The sequence below is a fragment of the Rhinolophus sinicus genome, chromosome 15 (genome assembly GCF_057876585.1).
Source record: "Rhinolophus sinicus isolate RSI-liver-muscle chromosome 15, RSI-T2T, whole genome shotgun sequence".
Taxonomy (NCBI): Eukaryota; Metazoa; Chordata; class Mammalia; order Chiroptera; family Rhinolophidae; genus Rhinolophus; species Rhinolophus sinicus.
In genome coordinates, this window is record NC_142515.1 from 100,496,963 (window position 1) to 100,509,112 (window position 12,150).

At 35.7% G+C, this 12,150-nt stretch overlaps 1 protein-coding gene across 2 annotated transcripts in view; it reads left to right on the forward strand.

Moving 5' to 3' along the window:
- Positions 1-12,150, forward strand: part of GALNTL6 (polypeptide N-acetylgalactosaminyltransferase like 6) — a 934,503-nt gene that overhangs the window by 367,426 nt on the left and 554,927 nt on the right. The gene's annotated exons all lie outside the window — the stretch shown is intronic.

The window sequence follows — 12,150 nt, forward strand, 5'->3', positions numbered from 1 at the left end:
AACCAAGCCTTTTTTCTTAGCTCTTTTATATCTTGAATCAATATTAATACATATATATACATATATACACATATATACATATATACAGTATATATAAATACATGTATACATATGTATATATGAATATATGATTGAAAGTGGAACTTGAAATACTAAATTTACTATAAAAATGTTATTCATCAATCCACTAGGATCCTTCATTAAAAAGAAGGCATTAGGCTTTATTTCTAACTATTATTGAGGTGAAAATGAAATAAGCTAAGATTCATATTTGTGAAATTAATCTGCTGTAAGTGCCCCACCCTATTACAGAAATTGTGAAGGTAAAAGTTTTGTTCATAATACTACCTTACGTTTGTTGAGGGGATGTCTTACTGAAAAAGTCTTTCCTCCATACCTGTAATGCTTACAAGTTTGGAAAGGAATTTAGAGAAGTTTTTTTCATATTCTGAATTTATGGGTAATAAAGTGGAAAAAATGTATACAAGGTTTGAACATTACTTTACAGATTCAGGCATGCATTAAATATACATTCTTATCTAAAATTAATTAAATAAACACCTAATCCCCATACCACCAAACTGAAAGAAAATTCGGTCACAGGTACTGGCCCCTCCTCTCTTAAGCACAACGGAGCATCTAGCCAAAGTCTGCTATCTTATGTAGAGTCAAGTATTCTACAGAACCCCTCTGTTCTGTTGTCCATTCTCCTGATGATTATGCCCTTCTTTCAAACCAACAGGATCTTTTAAGTCTCTCAAATAGAATAGACTCAGAAGATTCTCTGCTATGCTAACTCAGAGCTATTTGGCAAGGTGGGAGCTCCTGCTTCCTCAGGGAGTCTCCCTAAATTCACCTTGCCTCTGTGGCCTCTGAACCTTTATAATTTCCCTGACATGCATTGGACGTGCCTAGTCGGATCTTTTCTTTATCTCTGTGGAAATCTGTTCCCTTTTCCTCTAGCTGTGATCAGGGACACTGCTTTCTCTCCCTCTTACTCCACAATAGATTTAACTTTCTTCCCTGGCCTGAAGCTTTCAGTTGCAAACACATTGGCAGACATTGCTTTTAAATTTGTTAAGGTCCCTGAGGCAAATTCAAAGGGACTGTGTGCCTGCATGCAAAAATACAAAGGACAGATAACAAATTAACATCTCACGAATGATTTTGTCAAAAAAAAAAAAAGCCCTACATGGGTTATAAATGTGTCATGTTATGAGTTAAAAGCATTAGAACCTTGACTTTCTAAATCAAATCTGATGTCTTTTACTGTATTACTTTTGTGGATTTTTTTTTTTCCTTAATCAGTATCTGTTTTGAGATTAGCATATTTTTCTAACTAGTTTTAGTTTTCTTGCTAGTTTGTAACCCAGGAACAACATACTGAAAAGGCTCTCACATTTGGCTGTTCACCTGGGATTAGCAGTGTGGATGAGTTCTATGAGCACATCTTCTATTTTGAAGAAAAATTAAAAGTAAATAAATAAGCTAATATTTGACTTAGTCTTAAAAATAAGCTAAAGAAATGCCTTTGATTTCTGTTATCTTTATAAATAGATCCATTCATTCATTTATTCAACATTTCTACTGAATATTTACTATTAGCCAGGTTTAATGCATGTATTGTGGTGAAGACGCTCTCACACATGTGATGACACTAGGAGAGGAGACACATTGTGGTTACTTGAGGAAAAGAATTTAAACTGAGAACTGAAGCATAGGAAGTCAGACATTTAAGTTCGCAAACTAGTTGCAAAGATGTTGCTAACCTTTTTTGGTATCAGAGGGATTATTCATTATGAATTTGTGCTAACTGGACAAATAGTTAACCAAGCTTATTATTTGGAAGTGCTGGAAAGGCTGCATGAAAAAATTAGACGACCTGAGCTTTTCGTCAACAATTCATGGCTCTTGTATCACGACAATGCACCAGCTCACACAGCACTGTCTGTGAGGGAGTTTTTAGCCAGTAAACAAATAACTGTATTGGATCACCCTCCCTACTCACCTGATCTGCCCCGCAATGACTTATTTCCTTACCTGAAGATAAAGGAAGACATTTTGATGACATTCAGGACATCAATGACAATACGACAACAGCTCTGATGGCCATTCCAGAAAAAGAGTTCCAAAATTGCTTTGAAGGGTGGACTAGGCCCTGGGGTCAGTGCATAGCTTCCCAAGGGGAGTACTTTGAAGGTGACCATAGTGATATTCAGCAATGAGGTATGAAGTATTTTTTCCAGGATGAGTTTGTGAATTTAATTGTGCAAACTTAATTGTAGGAGTCAACCAGATACGGGATATTGGATCCAGGATAAAGGGATAGTGTTCCATGCAGAGGAAAGCATACATTTAAAGGCCAATATAGTTCATGGACCTTCCCAAGAATTAAAAGAAGTCCAATAGAGCAAATCTTCAACAGTCTTATACATCAAGTTAAGGAATTCAGATTTACTCATAAGGATCTTTGGAGAAATGTGATTAAAGGGATTCTATAAAGGATTTGACAAAATCAGAGCAGTATTTTGAAACAATAACTAAATGGAGAATGGAGAAAGGAAGAGGTTAGTGGTTGGGGGAAGGGGAGGTTGGCTTCAGGATGGCCGTTTAAGAAGCTATGACAGTAATTCAAGTGGGAAAATATTTGCAACAAGGAAGTTAAGTTTAGAAATATTCAATATAAAGTATTGATGAGACATACAAGCAGAGATGCTAAGTAGGCTTTGAATTTGAAGAGAGAAATCAGGGCAAGAGAAATGTATTTGATTGCCACAAGGTGCTAGATCATAATTAAAGGCATAAATGTGAACAGGTCACATAGAAAGACAATGTAGGAAGAGAAGAGAAGAATAAATGTTTAGGACAGAAACTGAAGAAATTACAATATTTGGGTAGAGAAGAATGAGGCTACAAGGATAAAAAGAAAGCATGGTGGGAGAAAAAGGAAGAATGCCAAGAGAGTTTGATTTCTACGAAAGCTAAGGGAGAGACAGTTTTAAGAAAAAAGGTTAGTGGTTGGGGGAAGGGGAGGGAGGAAGGAAGGAAGGAAGGAAGGAAGGAAGGAAGGAAGGAAGGAAGGAAGGAAGGAAAGAAGAGAAAGATAGATAGATCCAAATAGGGTCAAGAGTCGAAGCAAGATAAAGATTCAAATAAATCCATCACATGAAGAGCTCTGGGATAACTGTTCATCACATTGGTGAAAACAGTCTCAGTGGGTACAGAAAGTACAAGCCAGATAGCGTGTTACGGTGTGAGTATAAGGGGAAGAAATGGAAGGAGAAGGATCAAGTGTTGGTTTTGTTAACATAAAAATAAAAGGACAAAGTGAGAGACAACAAGCATTTATTGGAGATCCAAAAGTAAGCTGTTCTGGAAGCACTGATTCAGGCAGAAACCCAAATACTGTTCCCACTAGGAGGTGAAGGCAGGGAGTATTTATGAGAAAATGAAGGGGGGATAATTACATGAATAAGGCCACCTTATTTCTCTGGGTGTCAATAAAATAAGGAAAGAATTTCTCTGGAAGTGAATAAGCTAACACAGCAATGTTAATTCTAAAGATTGTCTTTAGTTTTTAGTCAGGTAGTCAGAATATCTCCTTCCCTGTTAGCTTTAGAAACAGTTGTTTGGAATACAAAGCTGGTATAGGCCCAGCCTAAATGCTGTTTTGCCCAGTTTTAACATTCCAAAGGTTCAAGGCAGTTCCTTTGGGATGGCAGCTCCAACTCCATGTTGAAGTGGCTCCTTTTATAGTATTATGTTTAGAGTTTGGAAGGGTGGAGAGAGTAAAGTGAAAACAGGAGGACAATAATGAATAGGAAGAAAGGAGGAGTGTCAGTGCAGTGAGGATTTTAATATGGTGCAAGGGCAGGTATAGGGGAAGTAAGTAAATGAGCAAACTAGAAGCATAGGAGATTTTATTCTAGTGGTGACCAGTGGTGGATTAGTTTTAGATGACGGCAATGTGACAAGTGACCACGAGCTGATGACTGAGATCCAATAAGAAGGTCACACGGAAAGAACAGTACATTGATGAGCTATTCACGTGGAAAATGAAATCACAAAGGCCTACAGGTAGGACTGCCGCAGGCTGGGCAACTAGCTATACGTCGTGTGCTAAAATATCTATCGAATTGTGAGGAACTAAAGATGAGCTCCAAAAGATGACAGCAATAAGCACAAGAGTATGGTTTTGCAGCCAACGTGTGTGGGTAGGAGCAGATTGTACAAGGTGTGTGAAAATTCACTTCTGACCAGAGACGTGTAGAGGTGGAAAGGAAAATCAGCATGTGCCTCAGAAAGCTAGCAGCACACCTGCACATTCAGGGGATAAACAGGTTTTCTGTGAGGGTGCTGTGAAGCGAATGAGGATATAGGCACTTCTGTCAACCATAATGTGGGAGATCCAATGAGAAGAAAAATCTGGAAGGGCAGGGGAGGTAGTTTTCAGTCAGGGGAGAGGAACCGCAGAGTGGTATGAAGACAAGGCGTTGTGTCATGTGCCTGAAGGCAGGAGGGCTTGGTGACTGGCCTTGGCAGTCCTTAGCGGCATCTCCAAACACTCAGACCTCACCAAATACAACTGCAAGTTGGAGGGGCCAGGCATCCGGGTGTGTCAGAGCCTGCTGAGGTAGAGGTGACATGGTCCCCTGCTGTTTTTTTCCTTCTTCACTGATTTTATCCAGGAGACGTTCTCTGCATAACAGAGCCTTGGCCATCAGGCTGGTCCCCTTGGGGGCTCAGTGAACCAGATATGGGGCAGCCTTTCTTTAAACCCTACCATTGCCTTTAGATAAAGCTTATCTCGCTTTCTTGCTCAGTCCTTTTACTTCAGAATGAATATTCTCAAAAGAGGATGATGTGATGCTGTTTAGAGAACACTCCATTTTTCTCTCTGTTATTTTGAATTAGAAGAGCTTACATTTTCTGAGTACAAAATGGCAGAGGAATAATTGCCATCTGGCTCTTTGGATGAAAACCTGACAGATTCCAGAACTCTGCCTCAGCTCTCCCTGGCTTCTAGCCCATGAAATCAGGGCTACCAAACACAGCTAACAGGCCTCATGTTCAGTGCATACCCACAGTCCGTGGGCTTCCAAACTTCTAATTTGAACCGTTAATTAAAACCACTCTTACTAAGCAAACACCTGACTCTTTGCCTGAGGAGATATACAAAATAAGATAGTTTTATATATATAATTACCTACAGCTATAGATGCATACACATATTATGTTACAACAAAATTGTCACCAAAAATAGCTGTTACAAGCATGTCTTATAACCTAAGAAATAACTTCTACAGTAAAAGAGGAAAAAGTACTTTTAAAACCTTCACTATCTAGTTATTCTACTAATTGTGCTGAGATTAAGTCTTTTTCCTGGGAGAGTTCGAGTGCTGACTGCTCTTAAATAAACCTAAAATGGTCTCTGAGTGTGTACCTGCAGATGGAAGGAAGGCACACTGCTTCTGTGGAATGTCCTTGTAGTGGGAATGAGTTTTGAGCTTGAGAAATTTGTGGAAGCTTATGGAACTTTCCTTGGGGAATGAAAAACTATCAAAACCAGAAGGATCAGCTTTCCCGAGCCCTGCAGGCACGGCAAAACTCTCTGGTGCAATCTTAAAAGAGCAAGTGGATTTGCTCTCAGGGCCCAGAAATGACCTCACAACAGAGTGAGAAAAAAGAAGAAATACTAGATGCTGAATTATTCTGCTGTTTCCTGATGTAGATATAATAATGAAGTTTGAGAGAATTGCAGTGTTTTAAAGAAAAAAAAGCTTTTTTCTGGCTAAAGTAGATAAAGAAATAGTAAATTAATTATGATTTGTTTTAAAAAATAGAAGTAGTAAATCACCCAAAGATAAAATATTCAATTTTTCATAAGTGGGAAGAATTATTTACTTAGAAAACTCTGTCATACCTGAACACCTTATCTTCCATTTCTGGAACCATGGCTGTTTTTATGTCTGTTTTCCATGTCTGAATACAGCTTCTAGCACATGAGAGGTATGTAATATTTGTTGAATGAATGGATTTATGAAAACTTTTCATCAGGACATTCTTTGAGACTGGTGTTCTTTGACAGCAAACTGTAACTCGAGGATTAGCTAAATTAGACATAGAACTCACGTAAAAATTGTTGGTCATTCAAACATTAATTGGTCAAGTTATAAAAATCCAGGGATTATATCAGCCATAATTAAAATGCCCATTTCAGCTCTCTTTGCATTTCCTTTTCTTTATTCTGTTCACCACCACTAGGGGGATAACTTTGCATATGTATTTACTTAAAAACTTCTAGAAAGCAGAAACTATAGCTATCCTGTAATGGCCCTATGGTTACCCTTTATGAATGTTTAAAGTGTCATATTTGTGTAAAAGTATTACCATGTATAACACGCTTTAAAAAAAATTAAATCTTGTATATGTGCATGGTTTCATTGTTTTGGATTCTTTTTTTTTTTTTTCAAAGACCAGTTAAAATGAAAAATCAAAATTAGATTGATAAAAGGATAAGCTACGTTATAAAGAAAAGCTATGACTTTTGTCCTCTAAGTTTTCCTGTGTCCTTTTGATATACTCCTTCTCTCCTTAGCAGTGGCGTTGTGACCGACTCCCCATCATCGTTCTTTAACTGTCTCCCAACCACACTCCTAGTGACCGTCTGCAATGAATTTCTCTTTTAAGTCTCATTTCCTCCTCACATTTGAAAATACTGTAGTGTTTTAATTATTATTTTGTAATTTCACGTTATCTGGTAATTATCACTTTTTACTTTCCTAACTGACATTTTAAAAAAGATTTTTTTTTTTCTCATAGTGTATTGTTTCTTCAAGACAATACTTGTTTTGGCAAGAACGTATGTGTGAATTATGGAACTGATTCACATCTCCAAAAATCTATTCTCTTGACATCCTCAAAACTGATTTAAAATGACCTGAGAAGCTACAGCTCCTATATACATAGGCTGGCGCAACCCTGGCAAAGTTTCACTCTCAAAGAGGCCTGTGCAACAAAGACAATCTAGGTTGGCCGTGAGTGATTTAGTGAGATAAAACAGAAAACCATGAACTTGAATTTTTCTAATCTCTGCACAACTAAAATCTCAGTAAGTGAATAGGAATACGGTTCACCAACTCTCCTAGAAGATAAAAAATTCTCTCCACTCACAGATGCTTAAACTACTTTTGTCAAGAAACTTAATCTCTTCTTCGTACTTCTCAGTTATTACGCATGTAGTTAATACTGAGTGATTTTATAATTTATTACTTGTAAGCCCTTGCCTTCTTATCTAAATTATTCTCTAATGCATTGGGTTCCTTTCCTAGGATTCAGCTTAGTTTGTCACTTTTTCTCCCATTTGGCTCTTTATGATGGAGTAGCCATAATTATTATATCTGCTTTATTTGGGCAAGGAAACTATTGCAACTGTAGGTCTAGGGACTTCATTCTCTTTCATCTCTGCTTTGGGATCAGTTTGCTTTAACTGCGGAGAGTAAATGTAATGAGTTCCTCTGAGATTGAGGAATGGAGACAATTTTAATTTAAACACAATGAATTGTAACTTTTATGAGGAAACTATTACTTTGTATTTGGATCATACAGTAGTGTCATCTTTAACTCAGTATGAGATAGAACTGTATTTTCTTTATCAATGTAGATTTTGATAACAAAAACAAAAACTATGAGTCTTTTGGTGGCAAATTGTGTGAAAGAACCTAATACATTTTAATCTAGTTTATTCCCACTTCCTTATTTTTTGTTATATTTTATATTTTAGTTAGGTAACAAGTATATATTGAATCTCACTGTGCCCTCAGATTGCCCCTAATTATCTTATTGCCTGGTTTCACAATGAACCCCCAATTCTTCTAATAGATTGGCTATATGACTAAATCGTATAGTTTTTCCTTTGAGATTATTGATAATTGCTTCAAGAAATTATTATTGCAAAGTACTCAAACTTGAGATATTTGTCAATTAAATATCTGGTGGTGTACGGTGATTTAGCAAAAAAAAAAAAAAAAATTAGTGTAGAATATTAGTTAGACTAGAACTATTTAACAACACCTCTTGTCTTTGTAAATGAAGAAACTGAGGGTGGAAATGTGGAAGAACCAACCTGAATTTTACAGCTTCTCAGGAGGATTTTTTTTTATTTTATTAACATTCCATTTAATCAAATGACTGAAACTGAAATGAGGAGGAAATTTTGATGTGAAATCCAGGACATAAATATTTGTTGTCCAAGTCCAAATTGCTATTTGCATTAATATAATGCAGTTAAGATGTGGCAATGATCAATTCCAGCAGTCTTGCTATTTGAGTTCTAATCCTGGCCTCACAATCCACAGCCGGAGCTCCAGATAGCTGGCAGCAGACGTGCCTAACAAACCCTACAGTCTTTGAGCCTCAGTTTCCTGTTCCAAAAACAAGGAGTTAGCATACCTAATTTACAGAGGTATTGTGATGATTAAATACAGTAATGTGCTACTTAACAAGAGGAATACGTTCTAAGAAGTGCGTCCTTAGATGATTTTGTCTTTGTGAGAACATCATAGAGGGCACTTACGAGAACCTAGATGGTATAGCCTGTTACACGCCTGTATATGGTATACATAGCCTGTTGCTCCTAGGCTGCGAGCGTATACAGCATGTTACTGTATAGAACAGCATGTGATTAAATCAAACACAAGAGAAAATGATGCAATCAAGACACCTGGTGAACATAGTGTGAGGTAAACACTATAAAACTGCTACCAGCATAACACAGCATATAGTTCTACAGCAACGTTTTTATGAAGTAGAAAGAGTACACTCTAATGTAACAAGAAGTATCATATAGCAAATGCATAAATCAGTAATGTATTGTCATCATCAAATATTATGCTCTGTACATAATTGTACGTGCTATACTATTATATGACCTGGCGGCACGTTAAGTTCTTTTGCAATAGCATCACCATAACCACGTTAGTAATTGGTTGTTCTGTGGCATTACAGTGGCTATGACTTTACTAGGCAATAGAAAATTTCAGTTCCATTATAATCTTATGGACCACCATCATATATGCTGTCAGTTGTTGTCTGAAATGTCACTGTGAGGTATATGACTTCATTTGTATTGATAGGAGCATTGTGGTCCCCCCTGCCTCTTGGCTTCTTTCCTTAATTTATTCATGTGGTTGTTGGTGGTGAATTTTGTTACAGTTTTAAAATGTTTCAATATCTTTAAATAATAGGGAGGGAGAGTTTTTGCTATCATGCTATATTTTTCCATCTTTTACAGGCAGTTTCCAGTTTTTGACTGATTTATAAATGCACATCTGTAATAGATAGATGATAGATCAATGATAGATAGACAATAGATAGATAGATGGTAGATAGATAGATAGATAGATAGATAGATAGATAGATAGATATAGATAAATAAATAGATAGACAGACATACAGACAAACAGATAGATATAAAGACAGACAGATATCCCAACGTTGAGTAATCCATAGCTGATATAGAATCCTTAGAGAAATCAGAGGATATATCGCGTTCATAAAAGATCATAATGCTTTTAAAGGAACAGTCGAGGGAAAAAAATTATTGAAAATAAAGGAATACACAAACAGGTGTGGAAAACTCTTACAAATTACCAAGAAACAACTGAAGTCCCCTAAGAAGTAGCACAAATGAAAAAGAGATAGGACATGAAATTATTTTCAAAAATTATATGACCAATTTAAGAGGTCCCCAATTAAGGTTATAGGAAATCTCAAAAGAGAATAGAGAAAAGACAATGAATAAATTCAATAAAGTGTCTTAAATTTGAAGAACATTAGTTTCAAATTGAAAAGTACTACCTAATCCCCAGCATAAAGGACTCACATCATTACAAAATATGAAGTTTTAAGGTTTTAGGGATGAAGGAAAGATCCTAAAATATTCCAGGAAGGAATAAAACAAAGGTCCCCAACAAAGAAGGAGGAATCACAATGGCTTCAGCGTGCAAAGCAGTAACACTACAATACATAAGACAAGATAATAAAAAATAGAATCTTCAAAATGCTGAAGGAAAACTATTGGCAATCTAGAATGCTATATCCTGTCAGAAAAATATAAGGGTAGAATACGGATGTTTAGAGACATAATGGTTTCCAATCCACACTAATTTTGTTAGTTAGCCCATGAAATATGTTTTGCAATGTGAATAACTAGCAAAATGAGAGAGGGTTAGATTACAGCACACACAAAACAGTAGATTGCGCACAGGGGTGAGGCCAAGATGTTTGTTAGGTAAGACCTAAGGTGAAAGCTATGCACCAGGTGTAAAGAGCAACCCATCCAGAATGAAGGCAAATGGCTCCTGGAAAGAATTACTTAAGAGTGTAAAAGTAATAGAAGAAGCAGTACTTCAAAGTTTTGAAAGAAAATGTATAAACAACTGATGAGGAGTTTTGTGGTTGAATTATTGTTGAATTATTATTAAAGTTCTTACAAAACTTGGAGAACAAACAAAAATAATGATGAGTATTAACTCCATGGTGAAAGATGAAGACTACATATAATTACAATGCAGTATATAACTCAACACTGAATAGCACACATAGTCATATGCTCAGAACCATATTTACATAGGCATGACTCCAAAGAATTACTTCTAATCAAAATTTGTAAAACTATATAATAGGATGGGGAGATGAAATGTGCACATGTGGTAAGAGCAAAGGGAGGAAAGAGCCTTAATACTCATCATATGCAGTAGAAATTTTGTAATAATGACTAAAACTAAAAATTAAACACTAAAATACAGCAACAATGCATGTTGTGTGTATGTATCAGCTAGTTTAGTTGAAAGTGAGTACTGTGGCACAGAGAAGGGAGAAGGGGAACTTGTTATTCTTAACAAACATTGTGAATTAGTTAACTTTTAAAGGTAAGATAGAAACAAACAAACAAACAAAACAACAAAAGGTACAAATGAAACAAACGAGAACGAGAGAGAGATGGAGAAAGTGAAAAGAAGGACGAGGAGGTGGGCAAGGAAAGCCACACTGCTTAGTAGGTACAAGTGATACAGCTGAAACTAGTATAACGCCATCCACTTCCCCTTCCCCTACAACAAATGGGGTAATGGAAATTTATTGACTTAGTCAAAACAGATTTTCAGCTGCTACTAATAGAGAAAACTGACAGCCATAAGAATATCATATCTTGTTTGTATCAAGAAACCTTTACTGCTCCTAGATTTGTTATATATTTTCACATATAAATCTAACAATAGCCCTAAAAGATTAATTTTCCATTTTAGATATGAACAAATTGATATTTCTTAAGAATAAATGTGACATGATAATGCACTTTATAAACAGAAGAACAGAAACAGAAACCAAGTCTTTCAATATTCTTTGTATATTATAAATGGATTCTTTGCTCTTCATCTCAATTCAATATTGTGTTTATAATAATTAAAGATTTTTTTTAAAAAAAACCTATTCTTCACACAATATTTGTTAAGATGATGCCAAAGGAACAATATCTGAACGAGCTAGATTATTCCAGACAAGTTATCTCTTTTTGTAAATCTCCTAATATTTAGTTTTACTTCTCCAAATTTGCAAATTCAATCGGAATTTTGTACCTTGAAATAGTTATCTGTAAGAAGTATGTTGTAATTTTCCACAGAGCCAAAAGAAAAGGGGTCATTAATGAGAACTAAATAATTATGTATGTATAAGTTTTCAGGCCATATCACACTTATCTCACCCCAAAACATGAATTTCATGTACGTGTATTTCTCTTCTGCCAACCCCATCCAAAGTTGTAATATACAAAAGCCTAAAAACAATCTGCCAAAATCAATGGTTATGTCAGGGGAAGAACTTACAGTAAACAATTCAAGGAATATATTAAAAATATAATTATATTAAAATAATCACAATTACCATTTATAAACCTATTATAACTTATTTAAAGCAAACTACAAAATTTTAGAATAGTGGTTCTTAGAATTATGTGTTGGAATTCACTTGTATAAATGCAAACCCTGATTAATATAATTGTGATCAGCTCTCTGATTTTCACAAAAAAATACTGTGTATGGTTTCTAATGGGCACAATGCTCCTTAAAATCATTATACCTTTTAGGTTTACTC